We start from the raw sequence: 15,788 nt of genomic DNA, 5'->3' as shown, positions 1-15,788 counted from the left end.
CTGCCAATCATGAAGCTCCAAAGTCAATGTGAATGTATAAACCAACCCCCATCTCTATACGATGTTTTAATGCAGAGATAAAGTCTTGCAAAATGGTTGCTAGGGTACTCTGTTTGGTTGCTAGGGAGTGGCTTGGCAGCTGCCAATCATGAATCTCCAAAGGCTGCTTGTCAGTATGAATGATATAATACAACTCCCATGCCTCTATGACATTCAGAATGGAAGATATCCCTCTTTGGATTTTGGTTGCTAAGGTGCTCTACAATGGTTGCTAGGGCGTTGCCAGTAAGTATTGAGGTGATTCAGGATTGGCTGTTTGCTGGCCCAAGTCAAACGAGCCCACCCTCATGTTTCTATGACACTTCTATCCGGAGATATCCCTTTGATCTCTTTCAATGGAAGTCTATGGTACTTGTTGCTAAGGTGCTCTATATGGTTGCTAGGGCGTGGCTTAATAGCTTCACAATGATCCTGAGAGACTGATTGGTCATCTGAGTAAAATGAGCCCGCCCCCTTGTCTCTATGACACTGTGATCCAGAGCTATGTTCAATACAAAATCCCTATGCAATTTACCATAGTAGGAAAAACACATGCATTTGATGGGACGTCCTTCACCATAGTAAGTCAATGGGGAAACTTTGGGCAGCTCCTGCCCCCCAGGGGTGCAACTTTTACCCCATTGTGTGGTATGTTCTTAAAGAGCCTGCCAGCCTCTTCAAATGTGGCAAATCTCACGTTTGTCCGAAATCCTTGTTTGGAGCTACGAGTCGTCAAAGTTTGTCTCAATGTTAAGTCTATGGGATTTTTTGGAAATTTGTTCGCCCCTGGGTCGAACACCGTACCCCCGATCTCTGATAAAAGTGATAGGACACTTCTCCTCAATAGGCCGCACGATTTGATGCCTCATTCATGGGTCTGTGACAAAAACTGTGGACGTAGGAGTGCTCCAAACTTTTTCCTGGAATAGTAAAATGCTATACTAGAAAATTTTCAATGGGAAAAATTTGGGGAGCTCCTGCCCCCAAGGGGTGCAACTTTTACCCCATTGTGAGGTATTTTCTTACAGAGCCTGTCACCCTCTTCAAATGTGGTAAATCACAGGTTTCTGCGAAATCCGATCTCAGAGCTATGACTCGTCAAAGTTTGTCGTAATGTTAAGTCTATGGGATTTTTTTTGGCCGTTTTTCGCCCCTGAGGCGACCATCGTACCCCCGATCGCTTAGAAAAGTCATAGCACACCTCTCCTAAATAAGCCGGTCGATTTGACACCTCACCCATGGGTCTGTGACAAAATCTGCGGGAGGAGTAGCGAACCAAAAAGTGGCCAGAATAATAAGAAGAAGAAGAAGAATAATAAACTAGAATGTACATTTCCAGAGGAAAATGTGAAGTGGTGCTTGCAGTGGCAAAACTCACCACCCGGTTGCTAGGGTGTTCTGGGTGGTTGCTAGGGTGGTTGCTAGGTGGTTGCTAGGGTGTTGCTAGGTGGTTGCTAGGGTGTTCTGTGTGGTTGCTAGGGTGTTGCTAGGTGGTTGCTAGGGTGTTCTGGGTGGTTGCTATGGTGTTGCTAAGCGGTTGCTAGGGTGTTCTGAGTGGTTGCTAGGGTGTTGCTAGGTGGTTGCTAGGGTATTCTGGGTGGTTGCTAGGGTGTTATGGGTGGTTGCTATGGTGTTGTTAGGCAGTTGCTAGGGTGTTCTGGGTGGTTGCTAGGGTGTTCTGGGTGGTTGCTATGGTGTTGTTAGGTGGTTGCTAGGGTATTCTGGGTGGTTGCTAGGGTGTTGCTAGCGTGTTTTGGGTGGTTGCTAGGTGGTTGCTAGGGTGTTGCTAGGAGGTTGCTTGGATGTTCTGGTATAGGTGGTTGGTAGTTGTCACAGATGGTTACTATGAAATTTGTAGCATTTTCTTGGCATGATTTAGCACTTAGCTAATCAATATTAGCATGTAGCTATTCTCTGCTAGCATGTGTAGCATGTAGCAAGTCATGTTTGCTAGCATGAGTAAAAAGAGCCAACCCCCATCTCTATACGATGTTTTGATGCAGAGATGTAGGTCTTACAAAATGGTTGCTAGGGTACTCTGTTTGGTTGCTAGGGACTGGCTTGGCAGCTGCCAATCATGAAGCTCCAAAGTCAATGTGAATGTATAAACCAACCCCCATCTCTATACGATGTTTTAATGCAGAGATAAAGTCTTGCAAAATGGTTGCTAGGGTACTCTGTTTGGTTGCTAGGGAGTGGCTTGGCAGCTGCCAATCATGAATCTCCAAAGGCTGCTTGTCAGTATGAATGATATAATACAACTCCCATGCCTCTATGACATTCAGAATGGAAGATATCCCTCTTTGGATTTTGGTTGCTAAGGTGCTCTACAATGGTTGCTAGGGCGTTGCCAGTAAGTATTGAGGTGATTCAGGATTGGCTGTTTGCTGGCCCAAGTCAAACGAGCCCACCCTCATGTTTCTATGACACTTCTATCCGGAGATATCCCTTTGATCTCTTTCAATGGAAGTCTATGGTACTTGTTGCTAAGGTGCTCTATATGGTTGCTAGGGCGTGGCTTAATAGCTTCACAATGATCCTGAGAGACTGATTGGTCATCTGAGTAAAATGAGCCCGCCCCCTTGTCTCTATGACACTGTGATCCAGAGCTATGTTCAATACAAAATCCCTATGCAATTTACCATAGTAGGAAAAACACATGCATTTGATGGGACGTCCTTCACCATAGTAAGTCAATGGGGAAACTTTGGGCAGCTCCTGCCCCCCAGGGGTGCAACTTTTACCCCATTGTGTGGTATGTTCTTAAAGAGCCTGCCAGCCTCTTCAAATGTGGCAAATCTCACGTTTGTCCGAAATCCTTGTTTGGAGCTACGAGTCGTCAAAGTTTGTCTCAATGTTAAGTCTATGGGATTTTTTGGAAATTTGTTCGCCCCTGGGTCGAACACCGTACCCCCGATCTCTGATAAAAGTGATAGGACACTTCTCCTCAATAGGCCGCACGATTTGATGCCTCATTCATGGGTCTGTGACAAAAACTGTGGACGTAGGAGTGCTCCAAACTTTTTCCTGGAATAGTAAAATGCTATACTAGAAAATTTTCAATGGGAAAAATTTGGGGAGCTCCTGCCCCCAAGGGGTGCAACTTTTACCCCATTGTGAGGTATTTTCTTACAGAGCCTGTCACCCTCTTCAAATGTGGTAAATCACAGGTTTCTGCGAAATCCGATCTCAGAGCTATGACTCGTCAAAGTTTGTCGTAATGTTAAGTCTATGGGATTTTTTTTGGCCGTTTTTCGCCCCTGAGGCGACCATCGTACCCCCGATCGCTTAGAAAAGTCATAGCACACCTCTCCTAAATAAGCCGGTCGATTTGACACCTCACCCATGGGTCTGTGACAAAATCTGCGGGAGGAGTAGCGAACCAAAAAGTGGCCAGAATAATAAGAAGAAGAAGAAGAATAATAAATAACATGGGGGTCAATGGGGAAAATTTGGGCAGCTCCTGCCCCCCAGGGGTGCAACTTTTACCCCATTGTGAGGTATGTTCTTACAGAGCCTGTCAGCCTCTTCAAATGTGGTGAATCGCAGGCTTCTGTGAAATTCTCGCTCGGAGCTATGAGTCGTCAAAGTTTGTCGCAATGTTAAGTCTATGGGATTTTTGGGAAATTTGTTCGCCCTTCGGGCGAACATCGTACCCCCGATCGCTTAGAAAAGTCATAGCACACCATTCCCGAATATTCCGCACGTTTTGAGACCTCATTCATGGGTGTGTGACAAAAACTGCGGGAGGAGTAGCGTGCCAAACTTTTGGGCCGGCTCAAAAAACACAATAGTAATAGTGTTGCCTTGCTTTCAGCAAGCACCACTAATAACATGGGGGTCAATGGGGAAAATTTGGGCAGCTCCTGCCCCCCAGGGGTGCAACTTTTACCCCATTGTGAGGTATGTTCTTACAGAGCCTGTCAGCCTCTTCAAATGTGGTGAATCGCAGGCTTCTGTGAAATTCTCGCTCGGAGCTATGAGTCGTCAAAGTTTGTCGCAATGTTAAGTCTATGGGATTTTTGGGAAATTTGTTCGCCCTTCGGGCGAACATCGTACCCCCGATCGCTTAGAAAAGTCATAGCACACCATTCCCGAATATTCCGCACGTTTTGAGACCTCATTCATGGGTGTGTGACAAAAACTGCGGGAGGAGTAGCGTGCCAAACTTTTGGGCCGGCTCAAAAAACACAATAGTAATAGTGTTGCCTTGCTTTCAGCAAGCACCACTAATAAGAATAATAAATAACATTGGGGTCAATGGGGAAAATTTGGGCAGCTCCTGCCCCCCAGGGGTGCAACTTTTACCCCATTGTGAGGTATTTTCTTACAGAGCCTGTCAGCCTCTTCAAATGTGGTAAATCGCAGGCTTCTGTGAAATTCTCGCTCGGAGCTACGAGTCGTCAAAGTTTGTCGCAATGTTAAGTCTATGGGATTTTTGGGAAATTTGTTCGCCCTTCGGGCGAACATCGTACCCCCGATCGCTTAGAAAAGTCATAGCACACCATTCCCGAATATTCCGCACGTTTTGAGACCTCATTCATGGGTGTGTGACAAAAACTGCGGGAGGAGTAGCGTGCCAAACTTTTGGGCCGGCTCAAAAAACACAATAGTAATAGTGTTGCCTTGCTTTCAGCAAGCACCACTAATAATAAATAACATGGGAGTCAATGGGGGAAAATTTGGGCAGCTCCTGCCCCCCAGGGGTGCAACTTTTACCCCATTGTGAGGTATGTTCTTACAGAGCCTGTCAGCCTCTTCAAATGTGGTAAATCGCAGGCTTCTGTGAAATTCTCGCTCGGAGCTATGAGTCGTCAAAGTTTGTCGCAATGTTAAGTCTATGGGATTTTTGGGAAATTTGTTCGCCCTTCGGGCGAACATCGTACCCCCGATCGCTTAGAAAAGTCATAGCACACCATTCCCGAATATTCCGCACGTTTTGAGACCTCATTCATGGGTGTGTGACAAAAACTGCGGGAGGAGTAGCGTGCCAAACTTTTGGGCCGACTCAAAAAACACAATAGTAATAGTGTTGCCTTGCTTTCAGCAAGCACCACTAATAAATAACATGGGGGTCAATGGGGAAAATTTGGGCAGCTCCTGCCCCCCAGGGGTGCAACTTTTACCCCATTGTGAGGTATGTTCTTACAGAGCCTGTCAGCCTCTTCAAATGTGGTGAATCGCAGGCTTCTGTGAAATTCTCGCTCGGAGCTATGAGTCGTCAAAGTTTGTCGCAATGTTAAGTCTATGGGATTTTTGGGAAATTTGTTCGCCCTTCGGGCGAACATCGTACCCCCGATCGCTTAGAAAAGTCATAGCACACCATTCCCGAATATTCCGCACGATTTGAGACCTCATTCATGGGTGTATGACAAAAACTGCGGGAGGAGTAGCGCGCCAAACTTTTTGGCCGACTCAAAAAACACAATAGTAATAGTGTTGCCTTGCTTTCAGCAAGCACCACTAATAACTAGAATGTACATTTCCAGAGGAAAATGTGAAGTGGTGCTTGCAGTGGCAAAACTCACCACCCGGTTGCTAGGGTGTTATGGGTGGTTGCTACGGTGTTCTAGGTGGTTGCTAGGGTGTTGCTAGGTGTTGCTAGCTTGTTGCTATGGTGTTCTGGGTGGTTGCTACGGTGTTCTAGGTGGTTGCTAGAGTGTTGCTAGGTGGTTGCTATGGTGTTCTGTGTGGTTGCTAGGGTGTTGATAGGTGGTTGCTAGGGTGTTCTGGGTGGTTGCTAGGGTGTTGCTAGGCGGTTGCTAGGGTGTTCTGGTTGGTTGCTAGGGTGTTGCTAGGCGGTTGCTAGGGTGTTCTGGGTGGTTGCTAGGGTGTTGCTAGGTGGTTACTAGGGTGTTGCTAAGGTGTTCTGGATGGTTGCTAGGTGGTTGCTAGGGTGTTGCTAGGTGGTTGCTAGGGTGTTCTGGGTGGTTGCTATGGTGTTGCTAGGTGGTTGCTAGGGTGTTTTAGGTGGTTGCTATGGTATTTTGGGTGGTTGCTATGGTGTTACTAGGTGGTTGGTAGTGTTCATATATGGTTACTATAGAGTTTTTATAATGTTCATGGCATGATTTAGCACTTAGCTAATCAATATTAGCATGTAGCTATTCACTGTTAGCATGTGTAGCATGTAGCAAGTCATGTTTGCTAACATGAGTAAAAAGAGCCAAACCCCATCTCTATACGATGTTTTGATGCAGAGATATAGGTCTTGAAAAACGGTTGCTAGGGTACTCTGTTTGGTTGCTAGGGAGTGGCTTGGCAGCTGCCAATCATGAAGCTCCAAAGTCAATGTGAATGTATAAACCAACCCCCATCTCTATACGATGTTTTGATGCAGAGATAAAGTCTTGCAAAATGGTTGCTAGGGTACTCTATTTGGTTGCTAGGGAGTGGCTTGGTAGCTGTCAATCATGAAACTCCAAAGGCTGCTTGTCAGTATGAATGATATAAACCAACTCCCATGCCTCTATGACATTCAGAATGGAAGATATGCCACTTTGGATTTTGGTTGCTAAGGTGCTCGATAATGGTTGCTAGGGCATGGCCAGAAATTGTTGAGGTGATTCATGATTGGCTGTTTGCTGGCCCAAGTCAAACGAGCCCACCCTCATGTTTCTATGACACTTCTATCCTGAGATATCCCTTTGATCTCTTTTAATGGAAGTCTATGGGAGTTGTTACTAAGGTGCTCTAAATGGTTGCTAGGGCGTGGCTTAATAGCTTCACAATGATCCTGAGAGACTGATTGGTCATCTGAGTAAAATGAGCCCGCCCCCTTGTCTCTATGACACTGTGATCCAGAGCTATGTTCAATACAAAATCCCTATGCAATTTACCATAGCAGGAAAAACACATGCATTTGATGGGACGTCCCTCACCATAGTAAGTCAATGGGGAAAACTTTAGGCAGCTCCTGCCCCCAAGGGGTGCAACTTTTACCCCATTGTGAGGTATATTCTTACAGAGCCTGCCAGCCTCTTCAAATGTGGAAAATCACACATTTTTCCGAAATCGTTGTTCGGAGCTATGAGTCGTCAAAGTTTGTCTCAATGTTAAGTCTATGGGATTTTTTGGAAATTTGTTCGCCCCTGGGGCGAGCACCGTACCCCTGATCTCTTATAAAATTCATTTGACACTTCTCCTCAATAGGCCGCACAATTTGATGCCTCATTCATGGGTCTGTGACAAAAAATGTGGACGTAGGAGTGCTCCAAACTTTTTCCTGGAATAGTAAAATGCTATACTAGAAAATTTCAATGGGAAAAATATTTGGGGAGCTCCTGCCCCCCAGGGGTGCAACCTTTACCCCATTGTGAGGTATTTTCTTAAAGAGCCTGTCAGCCTCTTCAAATGTGGTAAATTGCAAGTTTCAGCGAAATCCTCGCTCAGAGCTATGACTCGTCAAATTTTTTCGCCATGTTAAGTCTATGGGATTTTTTTTGGCTGTTTTTCGCCCCTGGGGCGAACATCGTACCCCCGATCTCTTAGAAAAGTCATAGCACACCTCTCCTAAATGAGCCGGTCGATTTGACACCTCACCCATGGGTCTGTGACAAAATCTGCGGGAGGAGTAGCGAACCAAAAAGTGGCCAGAATAATAAGAAGAAGAAGAAGAAGAACTAGAACGTACATTTCCTGACGAAAATGTGAAGTGGTGCTTGCAGTGGCAAAACTCACCACCCGGTTGCTAGGGTGTTATGGGTGGTTGCTAGTTGGTTGTCAGGGTATTCTGGGTGGTTGCTATGCAGTTGCTAGGGTATTATGGGTGGTTGCCAATGTGTTCTGGGTAGTTGCTAAGGTGTTGCTAGGTGGTTGCTAGGGTGTTCTGGGTGGTTGCTAGGGTGTTGCTAGGTTGTTACTAGGCGGTTGTTAGGGTGTTCTGGATGGTTGCTAGGTGGTTGCTAGGGTGTTTCTAAGGTGTTCTGGAAGGTTGCTAGGCAGTTGCTAGGGTGTTGCTCGGTGGTTGCTAAGGTGTTGCTAGGTGGTTGCTAGGGTGTTGCTAGGCGGTTGCTAGGGTGTTCTGGGTGGTTGCTAGGGTGTTGCTAGGTGGTTGCTAGGGTATTACAAGGTGGTTGCTAGGGTGTTCTGGGTGGTTGCTAGGGTGTTGCTAGGTGGTTGCTAGGGTGTTGCTAAGGTGTTCTGGATGGTTGCTAGGCGGTTGCTAGGGTGTTGCTCGGTGGTTGCTATGGTGTTGCTAGGTGGTTGCTAGGGTGTTCTGGGTGGTTGCTAAGGTGTTGCTAGGTGGTTGCTATGGTGTTTGGGGTGGTTGCTAGGGTGTTGCTAGGTGGTTGCTAGGGTGTTGCTCAGGTGTTCTGGATAGTTTCTAGGTGGTTGCTAGGGTGTTGCTATGCGATTGCTAGGGTGTTCTGGGTGGTTGCTATGGTGTTGTTAGGTTGTTGCTAGGGTATTCTGGGTAGTTGCTATGGTATTACTAGGTGGTTGGTAGTGTTCACATATGGTTATTATAGAGTTTTTATATTGTTCATGGCATGATTTAGCACTTAGCTAATCAATATTAGCATGTAGCTATTCACAGCTAGCATGTTTAGCATTTTGAAAGTTCTATGTGCTAGCATGAGTCAAAAGACCCAACCCCCATCGTGATACAATGTTCTGATGCTGAGATATAGCTGTTACAAAATGGTTGCTAGGGTACTCTGTTTGGTTGCTAGGGAGTGGCTTGGCAGCTTCCAATCATGAAGCTCCAAAGTCAATGTGAATGTATAAACCAACCCCCATCTCTATACGATGTTCTGATAAAGAGATGTAGGCCTTGCAAAATGGTTGCTAGGGTACTCTTTTTGGTTGCTAGGGAGTGGCTTGGCAGCTGCCAATCATGAATCTCCAAAGGCTGCTTGTCAGTATAATTGATATAATACAACTCCCAAGCCTGTATGACATTCAGAATGGAAGATATCCCTCTTTAAAATTTGGTTGCTAAGGTGCTCGATAATGGTTGCTAGGGTGTGGCCAGAAATTGTTGAGGTGATTCATGATTGGCTGTTTGCTACCCCGAGTCAAACGAGACCACCCTTGTGTTTCTATGACACTTCTATCCGGAGATATCCCTTTGATCTCTTTCAATGGAAGTCTTTGGGAGTTGTTGCTAAGGTGCTCTATATAGTTGCTAGGGCGTGGCTTGATAGCTTCACAATGATCCTGAGAGACTGATTGGTCGTCTGAGTAAAATGAGCCCGCCCCCTTGTCTCTATGACACTATGATCCAGAGCTATGTTCAATACAAAATCCCTATGCAATTTACCATAGTAGGAAAAACATGCATTTGATGGGACATCCTTCACCATAGTAAGTCAATGGGGAAAATTTTTGGTAGCTCCTGCCCCCCAGGGGTGCAACTTTTACCCCATTGTGAGGTATGTTCTTACAGAGGCTGCCAGCCTCTTCAAATGTGGCAAATCACACGTTTTTCCGAAATCGTTGTTCGGAGCTATGAGTCGTCAAAGTTTGTCTCAATGTTAAGTCTATGGGATTTTTTGGAAATTTGTTCGCCCCTGGGTCGAACACCGTACCCCCGATCTCTGATAAAAGTGATAGGACACTTCTCTTCAATAGGGCGCACGATTTGATGCCTCATTCATGGGTCTGTGACAAAAACTGTGGACGTAGGAGTGCGCCAAACTTTTTCCTGGAATAGTATAATGCTATACTAGAAATTTTAAATAACATTGGGGTCAATGGGGGAAAATTTGGGCAGCTCCTGCCCCCCAGCGGTGCAACTTTTACCCCATTGTGAGGTATGTTCTTACAGAGCCTGTCAGCCTCTTCAAATGTGGTAAATCACAGGCTTCTGTGAAATCCTCGCTCGGAGCTATGAGTCGTCAAAGTTTGTCGCAATGTTAAGTCTATGGGATTTTTGGGAAATTTGTTCGCCCTTCGGGCGAACATCGTACCCCCGATCGCTTAGAAAAGTCATAGCACACCATTCCCGAATAATCCGCACGTTTTGAGACCTCATTCATGGGTGTGTGACAAAAACTGCGGGAGGAGTAGCGTGCCAAACTTTTGGGCCGACTCAAAAAACACAATAGTAATAGTGTTGCCTTGCTTTCAGCAAGCACCACTAATAAATAACATTGGGGTCTATGGGGAAAATTTGGGCAGCTCCTGCCCCCCAGGGGTGCAACTTTTACCCAATTGTGAGGTATGTTCTTGCAGAGCCTGTCAGCCTCTTCAAATGTGGTAAATCGCAGGCTTCTGCAAAATCCTCGCTCGGAGCTATGAGTCGTCAAAGTTTGTCGCAATGTTAAGTCTATGGGATTTTTGGGAAATATGTTCGCCCTTCGGGCGAACATCGTACCCCCGATCGCTTAGAAAAGTCATAGCACACCATTCCCGAATAATCCGCACGTTTTGAGACCTCATTCATGGGTGTGTGACAAAAACTGCGGGAGGAGTAGCGTGCCAAACTTTTGGGCCGACTCAAAAAACACAATAGTAATAGTGTTGCCTTGCTTTCAGCAAGCACCACTAATAAATAACATGGGGGTCAATGGGGGAATATTTGGGCAGCTCCTGCCCCCCAGGGGTGCAACTTTTACCCCATTGTGAGGTATGTTCTTACAGAGCCTGTCAGCCTCTTCAAATGTGGTAAATCTCAGGCTTCTGTGAAATTCTCGCTCGGAGCTATGAGTCGTCAAAGTTTGTCGCAATGTTAAGTCTATGGGATTTTTGGGAAATTTGTTCGCCCTTCGGGCGAACATCGTACCCCCGATCGCTTAGAAAAGTCATAGCACACCATTCCCGAATATTCCGCACGTTTTGAGACCTCATTCATGGGTGTGTGACAAAAACTGCGGGAGGAGTAGCGCGTCAAACTTTTGGGCCGGCTCAAAAAACACAATAGTAATAGTGTTGCCTTGCTTTCAGCAAGCACCACTAACTAGAATGTACATTTCCAGAGGAAAATGTGAAGTGGTGCTTGCAGTGGCAAAAAGCTCGCTCGGTTGCTAGAGTGTGGCACATTTTTGCATACGAGACACCAAACACGTCTGTACGATGTTTTTGTGATGATAAATTGTTTATTCAGCTGAGACATGTCTTATTCATGTGTTTGTAGGGTTACTGGGGTACCCTATATGGTTGCTATGGTGTGATTATACAGTTTATGAGTTAATATTTAAAGACTAGTTGACAGTCTGAGTCAAAAAAAGGCAAAATCCATGTTTCTTCTATTTTCTGGAGCTGAGATATGGCTTGTATATGTTGTTTTATGGTTGCTAGGCTGCCCTAAGTGGTTGCTAGGGCGTGAATATTAAGTTACTATGTCACTGTTGTGTCAATTCATGGTTACTTTGCTTTAGTTGTATTGAGCATTCCAAGCCAAGATTCACCCAGGACACTCAAAGCACTCCCAAACTGCAGGGGGCATCCATGCAACAAAAGTTGGTGGAACCAACCTTTGGGGAAGTAGCTTTTGGGACTATATTTGCCTGCGCACCCACAGAGAGAGCATGGCATTGAAATGTTTGTGGAGAGTTCAATTTGTTCTCTCATTTATTCCTGGAAAAGGATATTATGATTACAGCTCCTGATCATTTAAAGACGCAACTGGTTTTCAACCTATATCTACTGTTCCATCACTGATCTATCAAATCACCTTCAAGAAACTATACCATATTATTCCATCACTGGTCTATCAAACCATCTCAAAGAAAATAAAGAATCAAGAAGTGAACAGATTGAGTTGTCCTTTGCGTTCTTCAGTGAGAAAAGCAGTTTTCAAGTTTGGGCTGAGCTGTAATCAATTAAAAAACAAACAGAACTTGACAGTTGAAAACCAGCGTGGCAGTGAGAATAAGGATAAAAGGCCTGAAGTCAAGCTGTTAACGCAAAGGAAGAGTTAACTGGAAAAAAAAGTAGCACCATGGCAAAAGAAACTCTTGGGAAGACAGTCAAGCAACTGAAGCAAGAGCGGACCTTAGCTAAATCTGCTTTCACCAAGCAAGCAAACTACCTGAGTAAAGCTGCAAATGAGATGATTAAAGATGAACTACAAGAGGAGTTCAGCAAACTTAGTTCCTTGGCAAGACACGTCAGTGATGCAAATGAGGACTATAGGTCTGGACTACTGGCTGAAGCAGGGACTGAGGAGGATGGAGAAGTCAAGCTCAATAAGCACCAGCAGGCTGAACTTGAGCAGACAATGGAAGAGTGTGACATGAGACTGGGGGACATCCGTGAGGCAGTCCAAGCCAACCTCTGGCCAAGATATGGTAAAGAGGACATAGACTTTGCATTTCAAGAAGCGGAAGAGGCCTGTGACAGAGCCCAAGCAAGCCCCGTCACTGCTATCAATAGAGATGGCTATGAACTGCTGCTGGAGAGAGCAAGGAGGTTAATCCATGTTGCAACTGTAAGCCTGAAAGATTGGGAAAAATGGATCCCACATAATCAGACAGCAGACCTGAAAGGCAGATTAAAAGACCTGAGAATATCCGGGAGCAACCTTGAGGCCAGAAGAGCAGAATTCCTTACTGCACAAAGAATTGCAGAAGACCAGCAGCCTCAACCAGCACCAGTTCCCCAACCAGTGGTGAGGATAAAGCCAACCTGTCTACCTAAATTCATTGGGATTAGGAGGAATTTCCATAGATGGAAAAGAGACTGGGAGAGTCTGCAAAAGCAGGGAGAGCCAACTGGATCAGTGGAAGTGAAGAAGTTCCAACTCCTTGACAGTGTGGACGAGAGGATATGTAGAGACCTGAGCTTGACAACATACAACAGTGCTGAAGATATATTTAGAGTACTTCAAAACAGATATGGAAACAAGCCAATGATTGCTTTAGAGATAATCGAGGACCTAGAGAGGATCCCTCCTTTAAAGTCACACCAGCCAAGGAAGGTAATTGACCTAATTCAGGCTGTGGAAAAGGCCCTGAATGACCTCACGGAACTCGAAAGTATTGGAGCCATAAAGAATCCCCTTGTGATCAGATCCATAGAGAGCAAGCTCCCAGATAATTTAAAGAGGGACTGGCTGGCATTCATGGTTAATCCAAGAAATGGAGTCACACCTGACAATCACTTTGACATCCTTCTAACATTCTTGAAGACACAAGAGGACATTCTAGAGAAACTAGACCAATTGGGTGTAAGTGAAAAACCTGAAAAGAAAGCTATGTATCCAGAGAAGAGGTATGCCTCCACAAAGTCCACAAGGAGAGGAGGATGTGTTGTCTGTGGAGATGAGAAACATCGTGATAAAATCTTCTTTTGTAAGCAGTTTAAAGAACTAAAACCTGGTGAGAAACTGAATGCTATCGAAAGGTTGGGAGCATGCAAGAGATGCCTCAGATGTCATGTAGAGAGTGATGAATGTACAGACACTTACCTGTGCAGGAACAGGGACTGCAGAAGAGGAAGCTCTTCAGATCACCACTTCTTTCTCTGTCTGAAAGGAGGATTCAAGGGGAAGGAATCTGTGAAAGTGGGAAAACCCAGCACCAGGAGGCAAACATTCACAGAGGAGCAAGAGGAACTGATGTCTGAGCTCACCCCGGACATGGCAGAAAAAGTCAGGAGAGCCTTCACCAACATGGCTGAAAAATCAGACGGCACTGGAAGAAGCCTTCGTGGAGTGATGGATTCAAGCACACATGAGTTGCCAGTTATTCTGATGCTTCTCGAAGTAACCACCAATACAGGACAGAAAATTGGAACTCTCATCGACTTGGCGTCAGATACCAACTACATTACTCATGTAGCTGCCAGGAGATTAAACCTTCAGAGTGAAAAGATCACACTTGTTGTCCATGGAGTTGGAGGCATGGCCATGAAGGTAAAGACCAAAAGATACGTACTCAAGGTACGAATCAAGACTCCCAGAGGCACGGAGAGAGCTCATGAGCTGATCTGTTATGGGTTGGATGAAATTGCAAAAGTTCACAGAGTGATCAAAGCACAGCAACTCAAGAAGTTCTTTCCCGACACCAACCTAGAAGATCTTCACAGACCAGCACATGTTGAGCTTCTCATAAGCCACCGTGAAGGAAGACTTGTTCCACAGAGAGTAAAGGTGGTAGGAGATCTTGTCCTGTGGGAAGGCCCTTTAGGAAAGACCGTTGGCGGAGCACATCCAGACCTCTGTGAAGTAGTAGGTATGGCCCTGCACAATTCTGAAACCCACTTCGCACGATCAATGAGAATCACTGCAGTAAAGTATAAAGAAATTGCTGAGATGCAAAAATCTAGAGCTGAAACCAGAACCACTGTTATTGGCAGGGAGTTCTTGGACTGGTGGAAGTGGGATAGCATTGGTGCAGCCTGTGAACCCATGTGTGGAGGATGCCGGTGTGGTAACTGTCAGCCAGGAGGCAAAGACATGACTCTGAGTGAAGAGAAAGAGCTTGAGGTGATCAGGCGAGGCCTCAGCTATGTGAAGTCAGATGCGCATAGTCAGGAGCCTCACTGGGACACAAAATATCCCTGGATTGAAGATCCAAGTTCCCTGCCTAACAACAGAAGCGCAGTGGAAGCTACATTTCTGAGGACGGAAAAACAGCTCAAGAAAGAACCAGAGTGGCATACAGCATACACAACTCAAGTCCATGAGATGGTGGAAAGGAGAGCAGCAAAGAAACTCAGTAGGGAGACCATTGCTAACTGGAAAGGACCAGTGTGGTACGTCAGTCACTTGGTGGCGCCAAACCCACACTCTGTAACAACACCTGTCCGACTGGTATGGAACAGCAGCCAGAAGTTTCGAGGGATCAGCATGAATGACCTTCTCCTGAAAGGGCCTGATGTACTTAATCCCATTCGAGCAGTGCTACTAAGGTTCAGAAAAGGAGCCCATGCTGCCCTCGGCGACATCAAAAAGATGTACAATTCTGTGTGGCTTGAAGATCTGGAGATGCACCTCCATAGATTTCTCTGGAGAAACAGTGGAGTTGAAGAAATTGAGGAATATTGCATCACCAGGGTCAACATTGGTGATCGACCAGCAGGATGCATCGCACAACTGGCCATGAGAGAGACAGCAAGGCTGCCCATGTTCACTCATCTGAAGGAGGAACGGAGAGTTCTTGAGGAGGATTCCTATGTAGATGACATTCTGACATCCCATAATGACCTGGAAAAGCTAAACGAAACCACCAGAAAAGTTGAAGAAATTTTGAAGGCAGGTGGATTCTTCCTTAAGCCGTGGGTCCGATCAGGCCAAAGTGGGAGGCAGACGTCTACATCAGTACATCCAGCATCGTCAGATGGAGTCTTCATTCTCCCCAACCAAATAAGAGAAGGAGACAACAAAGCTCTTGGGGTTGGTTACCTAGTCGAACCAGATAAACTGTACCTTATGACCTCGATAAACTTCTCAAAGAGGAAAAGGAAGATGAGAATGAGCAAAAATCTCGGTGAGGAAGAGGTGAGAGGAAAAACTCCAAATCCATTGACTAGAAGACAACTGCTTAGCCAAGTAGCTAGTTTGTATGACCCGATAGGCCTTGCAACACCTGCCAAACAGAAAGGAGCCATTCTGGTCAGGAAAGCATTTCAAGAAGCTGGAGGCAAAACTCTATCACGTGACACATGGGACACACCTCTGTCTGAAAGACTTCGAGAAGAAGCCATCCACCTGTTTGAGGAATACACACGCCTCAACCAAATTACCTTCCATAGAAGCCTCACACCAGTCAGAAGGATTGGAGAACCCTGGGGAATAACTTTCTCAGATGGTAGCGACCAGAGCTATGGAGCTGTTGCATACTTCAGGTGGGAGACCGAGC

General features: G+C 45.7%; 2 protein-coding genes across 3 annotated transcripts in view; one reads left to right on the top strand and one right to left on the bottom strand.

Moving 5' to 3' along the window:
- Positions 1 to 15,788, bottom strand: part of LOC120464435 (protein NLRC3) — a 263,102-nt gene that overhangs the window by 23,413 nt on the left and 223,901 nt on the right. The window lies entirely within an intron of this gene.
- Positions 1 to 15,788, top strand: part of LOC120475522 (ribonuclease inhibitor-like) — a 457,326-nt gene that overhangs the window by 380,767 nt on the left and 60,771 nt on the right. The window lies entirely within an intron of this gene.

This window comes from Pimephales promelas, chromosome 2 (genome assembly GCF_988280905.1).
Source record: "Pimephales promelas chromosome 2, fPimPro1.hap1.1, whole genome shotgun sequence".
In the NCBI taxonomy this organism is placed as follows: domain Eukaryota; kingdom Metazoa; phylum Chordata; class Actinopteri; order Cypriniformes; family Leuciscidae; genus Pimephales; species Pimephales promelas.
Note: the sequence above shows the minus strand (reverse complement) of the source record. Positions and strands in the feature narration are given on the sequence as shown.